This window comes from Rutidosis leptorrhynchoides, chromosome 6 (assembly GCF_046630445.1).
Source record: "Rutidosis leptorrhynchoides isolate AG116_Rl617_1_P2 chromosome 6, CSIRO_AGI_Rlap_v1, whole genome shotgun sequence".
NCBI lineage: Eukaryota > Viridiplantae > Streptophyta > Magnoliopsida > Asterales > Asteraceae > Rutidosis > Rutidosis leptorrhynchoides.
This window is the reverse complement of record NC_092338.1, coordinates 356,918,778-356,929,211: the sequence shown is the minus strand read 5'-3', so window position 1 is coordinate 356,929,211 and position 10,434 is coordinate 356,918,778.

Here is a 10,434-nt window from a genome sequence, read left to right as displayed (position 1 = left end):
AACTGGCTCACTATTTTAATTCGAGGAACTTATTCCACCGACTTCACATATCGTCAGCTAAAGTGTGGGGAAGTCTAACCCCACTTAACGTTAAATTAGGGGTTCGGGTTAGTGCATAACTCGTTAATAACCATGCATGATAAGTTAGGGTAAAATATGTATTTTCAAAAAAATTAGCAAACAGTTCAGAAAAGCAACCATTTTTGAAGAAAAAACATGTGTGATAAAACAAAAAGGAAGGAACGATGAGGCGCGCCATCTATCATTCGACGAGCTTTGTAAGTACAAACTAGGTATTCTTAATCACTTTTCTACACTAATCACCCTCATGAATTTATAATTAGAGTCTGATTTCATGCAAATGAGGGCATTGCATGATCTCAAGTGTGGGGAAGGGTTATAAATTCTCTCGGGTTTACACTTGGTTTATTTGCCAAATTTTGTGAAAATTTGAAAAATTTTCAACTAAATAAATTTAAAATCATGTTTATACATATTTATGAACGATGAAAACTAGGTGTTAATACCGAAATTATCGTTACCTTAAAAAGGACATAAATTGAGAAACAACCCAAAACGCTTGAATTCATTTAAGAATGGAATAGAAGAGAATAAAAAGGCAAAGAAATAAACTAAGTGTGGGGAGAATGTACCAAGTTATTCAATTAAAAATTATCTATCACATGTTTCTGTAAAGTTATTGCAGGTGCTTTTATTTTGAACTAAATTAATAGTTTTACCCGGTTTATTGTGATACTTTTGAAAGAAAGATGGATCTACACGATGAATCAATTCCATCATTAGAAGGAAGTAAAGTCTTCCGAAAAAGACACGCGCTTCTTGATTTAGGTCATGAAGTTGTCGTCCAGACCAGCTGTAGGTTGACGAAAAATCTAGAAAAGTCATCACTAAAATCGGCTGGAAATCCACGGACCTCAGCATCAAACAGGGTCGCCAAGTGGTCAGATTTATCCTAACCATGAGAAGGATTTATCTCGTACAATGGGGGGGCACCGTGCAAATTAGCTTGATAAGACTAATGAATCAGATCCCCAGAAAGGATAATCTCCTTAAAGATTAAAAATCAGCTTTTAAGCCTGATATTACTCAATCCTTGAGATTGACCTTAAAGATTGAGAATTACAAACTCATGGAATTCAATGATATCTAAACTCGAGCTTGAACGAGAAAATATTTTGATCAAATTATAAACCGATTTGTTTTCTGAAAACCCATTTTCAATGCGTTCATTACCATTGAACGTAAAATCCTAGGAATTCACCTGGAATTCATTAGGTCACCTGAACCAAATCGGGTGTTAACCGTAAGAACGGTGGTTGCATAGCATGGTCGGAGACAGGACCTTGTGCCAGACCGAAAAATTATAGGATGATCTTTACTATTGCTCCTACCAAGGATAGTTCTAGCATCCGACACGTTAAAAAGACCATGAAAATTTGCATGTCATTAGACATTGCCTTAACAGTTTCTTGTTCATCGCTTTCCTTTACAACCGGACGGTAGTTTACCGAAAGGTAATATACGGAACAAGTAAACTGGATGTGTGCTTTCCGATACTGGGATAGCAGTGGATTACACGAGCCTAAAAGTTTTAGCCAAAATATTGATCCACAAATATATTTTGCAACACCAATGGTGGGTCAAATCAGAAAACTTGTCTAGGGTAAAATCTAGCTTGAATTTTCAAAAGATCAAATGTTTTCATAAAGATCCAATTTCCTTAAGGATCTACATTTTTATAGTCATGTGGGACTGTAAACCACCTTTCAAATGTGCACTTTGCTTTGAAAACCTAAAGTAAATCGACTATTTGATTGCAAGTGTCGTTGACCTAAACCCAAGGCAACTGTGGATGACACACCCACCTTTAACCATGGTTCTATCATTACTATCATTGTTTATACCGCTCTATCAAAATCACTGATGTACAAAGTGTGAAGAATAAAGAAGTGATTCGTGTGATGTATTATATTATTTCAAGACTGTATTGCTTGAGGACAAGCAACGTTCAAGTGTGGGGATATTGATAAGGCTAAAAAGGAACATATATTTCATAACATTATTCCCCAAGAAAGACAAGATTTCAGTTGCAATTGTTCCATTTTCAAGTAATATTCGTTTATTTTAAATAAGTGCGAAGACAAAAGGCGAAAACGACGAATTGAAGACGGAAAGGCCCAAAAAGTTCAAATGTACAAGATACAATTAAAAAGGTTCAAAATATTGATGAGGAACGTCTAAAAATGACAAGAGTACAAGTTACAACACACAAAGTACACGATATAAAATAATACGCGAAGACGTCCGAAAATCCGGAACCGGGACCCGAGCCAAGAAGAAACGCCCGACGCAATGGACCAAAAATATCTAGTCTACTATGCATATAAATATAATATAATATATAAATAATTATTAAAATTATTTATATTTTATATATATTTAATAAATATGTCGACGAACGTAAAAACAAAAAGTATGTGAGCTGTCCCTGGTAGCCATGCGAGTCGCATGGCTGGATGGCCATTCTCATGCGAGTCGCATGAGCCCAAAAATCTGGCCAGGTCTATAAATTGCAACGTTTTCTTGCCAGTTTACAACACCACACACATAATAATAATAATAATACTCCATAATATAAATAAATATATATATGTATATATAGTATAGATTAGTGTTATATTAGATTAGTTTGGGTTATGTAAAGGTTATTTTTACGAGTTTTTAAAGTCGGAGCTCTGTCCGTGTAACACTACGCGATAAATAATCAATGTAAGCTATGTTCTTCTTTTTAAATTAATGTCTCGTACTTAAGTTGTTATTATGCTTATTTGAACCGAAGTAATCATGATGTTGGGCTAAAATACTAAAATTGGGTAATTGGGCTTTGTACCATAATTGGGGTTTGGACAAAAGAACGACACTTGTGGAAATTAGACTATGGGCTATTAATGGGCTTTATATTTGTTTAACTAAATGATAGTTTGTTAATGTTAATATAAAGATTTACAATTGGGCGTCCCTATAAATTACCATATACACTCGATCGGACACGATGGGCGGGGTATTTATATGTACGAATAATCGTTCATTTAACCGGACACGGGAATGGATTAATAGCCACTAGAATAATTAAAACAGGGGTGAAATTACATTCAAGGGTAATTGGTGTAATTGTAAACAAAGTATTAAAACCTTGTTACAATTCGAATCCCCAATTAGTTGGAATATTTAACTTCGGGTATAATAATAATTTGACGAGGACACTCGCACTTTATATTTATGACTGATGGACTGTTATGGACAAAAACCAGACGGACAGATTAAATAATCCAGGACAAAGGACAATTAACCCATGGGCATAAAATTAAAATCGATACGCCAATATCATGATTATGGAAGTTTAAATAACCATAATAATTATTTTATTTTATTTATTTTACGCACTTTAATTTTTGTCATTTATATTTTTGCATTAGACTTTAATTGTGACTTTAAGATATAAAATCGACAAACCGGTCATTAAACGGTAAAACCCCCACTTTTATATATTATTATATATATATTTATATATTTTTGTACAAATATAATTATATAAAAATAAGTGTTTCATAAGCCCGTCTCCCTGTGGAACGAACCGGACTTACTAAAAACTATACTACTCCGCGACTAGGTACACTGCCTATTGTGTTGTAGCAAGGTTTTGGTATATCCATTTTGTAAATATTTAATTAAAACTTGTTAAATTTTGTAGCATTCTGTATTAAAAATATAGTACTATCACGTACCCCTCCGCTACGACATCACATGGTTAAGGGGTGTTGATGAGTGAGCGAGAGGTCTTGGGTTCGAGCCCGGGCTACAACATCTTTTTAGGAAGCTATTCTTTGAGGTAGTATTACTATTACCATTATTATTATTATTATTATTATTATTATTATTATTATTATTATTATTATTATTATTATTATTATTATTATTATTATTATTATTATTATTATCATCATCATTATATATATTAAAATAAATATTAGTATTATTATTATTTTTATAATCATTATTTTTATAGTTATTATTATTAGTAAGTATTATTATCATTTTAATCAAAAACAACTTTTACTATTATTGATATTATGTTACCAAATAAATATTTCGTATATAAAAATATACTTTTAGTAATATTACATATAAGTAGGTATTAATCACATTAACATTTTTATATAGATATTCATATATAACAAATTAAGTATTTTTAATATAATATTAACCAAATATATATTAATATAACTATATAAATATTAGTCATTATAAATGTATATACACAAATTAAATATATATATATATATATATATATATATATATATATATATATATATATATATATATATATATATATATATATATATATATATATATATATATATATATAAAATATAAAATAAGTTATAATATATGAAATTGTTCAATTACGATTATAGGTATTAATAAATATATATAAATGATATAGGTTCGTGAATCTGAGGCCAACCCTGCATTGTTCAGTTCCGTAGTATGCATATTTTTACTACAAAATATCGTATAGTGAGTTTCATTTGCTCTCTTTTTAAATACTTTTGCAATATATATTTTTGGGACTGAGAATACATGCGCTTTTATAAATGTTTGACGAAATAGACACAAGTACTTGAAACTACATTCTATGGTTGAATTGTTATACCGGATATTGCCCTTGTTGAGCTTGGTAGCCTAAGAATTGGTGTTTATTATAATTGCCACCAATTGACGCGAATCCTAAAGATAGATCTATGAGCTTTGACACGCCCCAGTCAGAGAATTTGAACTGCTTTAGTACTTCGATGTTTATATGTTTGGGGATATTCTAGATGCATTTTGTTAATGTCGGTTACCAGGTGTTCAATCAATATGAATGAATTTTAAACACTTGCGAGTGTATGATTATTGAATAAATGAAATCTTGTGGTCTATTGATGTGTGAAATCGTGTCTATAATTTATATAATGGGAAATACCGGTTAAAAGGATTACTACACACTAATAGGCAGTGTACCCGATCGTACAATAGTATAAAGTTGGTAAATCCGTATTCGTTCCAAGGACAGTTTAGACGTGAAAATTAAGATTGTAACTAATGGAAATAAACTAAGTTAATCTAGAAAATGGAAATTACGAGATAATAGTTTTGGTGGCTATTTAACGATTAGCCAAATCAAAGATAGCTTTAATTAATAACAAGAAAGAACAATATTTTTTGGTATTTTAAGATTTAAGCTTTAAAGTAAACAAACAAGTAAAAATAAGATAGTTGTAAACAAATAGGAGAACGAATGCTTGTCTAGACCTTTTACACCTAGTATTGGATGCATTTAGATTAAGCCCCAATTATTATCTAACTAATGTGAATTATATAATCGGTTCACCTGGAATTCCCCAGTGCAAACACTTCAATTAAGATTACATGACACGGAATTCCCCGTAGTCTAAGACCTCCTAATTGTGACCAAATATTTCGACTGAGATGAAGACTTGAATCACAATCACACCAACTCTCATTGCGTATAATTCACCCCTATTTCGTCTAGCCTTTTGAATCCAATTTACTCTCGTCTCCGAGTAAGCAAACAACCAATTAAGACAAACCAATTGTAAATTTATGTACTAAATTAATGAATTCTCGTCCTATCAAACAAGTACACAACCAATTGAATCGAAGAGTCTAGCTTTACTAAGAATCGTTCTTTAATTCAAACATCAAATCATCATTAAGTAAAAGAATAACTGATAAGTAGCATCCAATACATAGGTTTATAAGTCTAGACAAACATTAAATAACTTAGCCAATAACCATGGCAACAATAGAAATCAAAATAACAAATAATAAAGAAAACATTGTTTGATAAAATAGAATCAACCTAACACGATGAATCTTGATGAGTGCTGAGATTGATCCTTGAAATCGGAATGATTTGAGCGTTTAAGTGACCTTGGAATTCCCCAAAAGTGACTGAAAATTGCCCCTAATGCTCTCAAAATCGGCTGCCAAAAAGATTACCCTCATAATAGAAAACTGCACCCTATTTATAGCAAAAGAAATCTGGCCGACTCCAAATGCGCGGTGCGCAGGTACGTGCGCGGAGAGCACTTCTACGTAAAAAGTGCTGTTCGAAAATTAATAACTTCTGATCTGTTTTGAAGTAGAACCGCGCGGTGCGCACCCCAATGCGCGGCGCGCATAACTATTTTCAGCAATTCTTGCCCGTTTTTAAACATTACAAGTCCTGGTCACGTCCCAAATCCACAAATAACACATAAACTGCTGTAAACGCGCCATAAACAACATAATTCAATCATTTGACACTTCTCGGCTCTCAAATCATAATCTTCCAAATATTCGCGAATAATAACCAAAACCGTATTCGAATGGACTAAAAATGACGGATATTGCCATGATAAATATATGAGAAATGCGCAATATCAAATCACCCCACACTAGAGTCTTGCTTGTCCTCAAGCAAAGTCGACTCAAAAATAATCTTCTACTAAATGATAACATCTTCATAAGTGTAAGTAGAACCAACGAACATGAACCAAAAGAGAAACTAGCGTGGGTACGGTTTATAGAGAACAAATTAACCATGTGGCTTCCACTTGTAATCCCGAAATCTCCAACATCCCCAATTAAAGTATCGCCACAATAAAAATTACTCGAACAACGTGCACTAAATATGTAATCCAAATAAATGTAGAGAATCTCGAACCTGATAATGTCTTCAAATATATGAAACAAGGGATACAAGTGGAAGCCATAAGCCGAGAAGGTGAAACACACGAACTAAAGAACCGTACGGGTTACCCCGCGATTGGTCAAGCCAATGCCTCCCACAGTACCTAACATCGTGAGATGTCGGTAAGAAAATAATGTGCTTAGGAGGATACACATTACGTCCAGATATCATCGATAATCATGAGGTAATCATCTAATCCGTTACGTCAACCATAAAGATTGAAATTCATCAGGCTTAAAAGCTGATATCTTACCTTTCCGGAGGTTATCCACTGGGAATCTGATCAATCACTGACATTTTGTGTATCATGGTACGTTTCCCATTTGGCTAGCAAATCTCCCTCATTGAGATAAGCTTTGACTATCAGTTTCCCTATTTGATGTTGAGGCCTGGTAGATTTCCAGTCAATTTTAGCAATGACCTTTGAAGATTTTTCGTCACCCTACAACTGGTCTGGACTACAACTTCTGAAATAAATCAGCAAGTGTGTCGTTCGGGAGACTTGACTCCCTTTAGGATGGAATAGATACATTCTGTGTAGTTAAATAAAGTGGTCGGGTGCAACATTGTCCTTGTTAGGAGAAACAATGAGGATCCCCCTGTTAAAGTTTTCGATCTAGCGCATGGTCCGGTTTCGACCACACGTTACTATAACCTTTCATTCGGTTGACAACCGCCTTGGTGCAGATGACCTACGTATGAATTTTTATGTTCATGTAGGATTTCACATTCAAAATAATGAACATGTTTTGAAAGTTCAAGACTTTCTCCTCTAACAGTACCTCATCGTGAAATGATGGGTAATGAAATGGTATCGCTTAAGAGGTATACGTACCAAGTGAAATGGTCAGAAGACTTTACTTCCTTAATGAGTGGATCTGAGTCACTCGAAAGTGCCAATCTATTTCAATTGACACTTGATTTAAATCCCAAAAACCTTTGGGTGCCATAGCTTTTGACTATGGGTTGTGTTGTCTAAGCAAACACAAGCACGTAGCTATTGTTCCTAAAAAGGATAACACTGGTGAAGCTCTAGGCTCCTCTTCCCACAGTATCACACCATTAGATGATGTAATAATAAAATGATATAGTTTCGGAAGTCTGCTATACCAAGTAACCAAAAGTTTTTGATCTGACACGTGATTCGGTCACAATCACGCTATGCAATCACCGCTCTCTCACGGTTTACACCCGTTTTGGTACAGGTGACCTATTATTGAGTTTCCCGAACTCGTAGGATTTCATGTCCAAAATAATGAACATGTGGGACAATTTTGGCTTCTTTTAAATCACGAAATATACCATAAAATACCAAGCCAATTTTCATAATAAAGGTTTTGGCCGAATTTTCAATTGTTTTTCTACTTTTTTTTATATTTAAACTAACTTTTCTATTTTTTTTTATTTTACCCCTAATTTTATATATATTTTTTTTACGACCAAAACCCGTGAAATGTCTAGTCTCTTTTTTCTAAAACAAAAATCAAAACTAATATGATGATGATTCCATTAACAACCAATCCGAGAGATTTTACATCCCCCACCTCACACTTGAGATCAAGTAATTTCCCCATTACTTGAGATCAAAAACATATTAAAATCGAAAGGGTAAGAAAAATAAAAAACTTATCGAGTTAACCACTGATCGTGGAATGACAGTGACAGATGGCGCTGAACTGACTGCCAGCATAAGAACATCGTCCATTCCCGATCATCACACCAATATCATCAATCATGTAGTTTTGCTGAACTTGATGCCAGACTTGAAAAATCGTTTCACCATCAAACCTAAGAAACATAAAAGAAACTACATAAAAAGGGACAAGGTGGCACCACCCGGTACCGAAATGCCTTGTTCCCGAATAAATCCACAGTACATAATTAAAGAAAATAGTTATCAAAGCACAGAACCAAATAAAATGTTTGCAAACAAATACAACATGATCAACAGGCACGCAGGCCCTCAACCCTGGTAATCATCAAACGGCCATCCATAGGTTCCCGAACCGCTCCTGCTCGGACGCCCGCCCGGATACTCCTGCTGGAACCTCAACTGTGCGTCCCTCATAGCCTCTGTCTCTCTATAACGCGGCGGACGCTCAGGACGGTTCTGATCATAATAATAAACCGAATCCTGACTCGCCGTACCATAATACTGCTCAGGGTTAGAAAAATACAAACGCGAATTATGGCGCAGCCAATCGATACCATATGCAATCATCCCTGTATCATAATGATTAGCTCTTGTGAGCTTCTTCGTTCGCTGCTGACTCTCCCACATCTGAGCATTGTGTCAACTAACCTCATCATTATGCTTTTCCACCACCTCGGTATGCCTACGAATGTCACGATGAAACTCCGCATTATCAGCTTGATCCATAGTATACTGATACACATGATTTTCTACCTGACCTGCAACATCGCCATAATCTAAACCCATTCTGTTCACACTGTTTATCAGACTGTACCAACCTTCCTGACTCGGGTACCAAGAACCTTCAAAATGTGTACTAGCAGATGGACCTGCTCCCGTGCTAGGTCCCGATGAAGAACCACCTGCAGCCCCAGCTGCACTCGTACCTGCCGCACCAGAACCCACAGGTTCCCGATACATCACCAATCGATTTTCAAAACCGTTCATCAAAATCTTCCCATTAATATAGAACATCGAACCAAAAACTGGCATACTCTGATCTGTCGTACGCAACCTGCTCAAATTCACATTCAACTTTCTCGCAAACATGTTAATATAATGGCAACCCAAGAGCTTCTTTTTCGGAGCAGTATCGCTTGCACATTTGCTCAAGTAAGTAGCTATAGAACCAACAATGTCAGTATGCTTCCCCCTCTTGATTTGATTCATGTACCACAAATCCTTATTATTTGGTTTCTCATTCCCATTTACCCGCGCATTAAAAGTACAAGCCACCAACCTTTGCAACAACCGATCGAACGGTAATTTAATTTTCTCATAGCTTACTCTTCCTGCATGAAAAATTTCACCTCCAGTCAATCTATCCCAAAAAGCAACAGTATTAAAAGGCTCCTACTTGTAAAATTCAGTCCTAATCAAATAATTTGGAAGTCGGATATTATCCAATTCCGGATACAAATCTAAAGCACGAGCAATTTGAGACCGACTCATCGCTTGATTTTGGCCACCCAAACGAAACCGCATAAAGTTACGCTCATTCGGATCCCGGGTATTAGTAACCACCAAAGAAGAGAAAACTCCTTGCATAACAACGGATAAATATCATCATGAAGCGAAAACACCCTCTCCCACGGGCGGAGAATCGTGTTGTTATAGGACAACATTAGCATAGAATCAAACTCTCGACGAACTTGAGCTTCCTTAAGAAAGCTCTAATCAAAGTACCAAGTGAGACCAATAACCCGATCATTTATCCTTGCAAACTCAGTCAGGTACTCATTCCTGACGTACTCAATCCAATCCCGCATATCCTCTTGCGGTGCTTGTGCTTCTGCTGAAGCACTTGGTGCAGTTCTAGAACGCTTTGCTTGACTCTGCATTCACATTTTTAACCACAAAACAACCACAAAAGCTCAAAAGTTAGATTTAGCTAAATTTAAACTCGCAAACATCCTCTTTT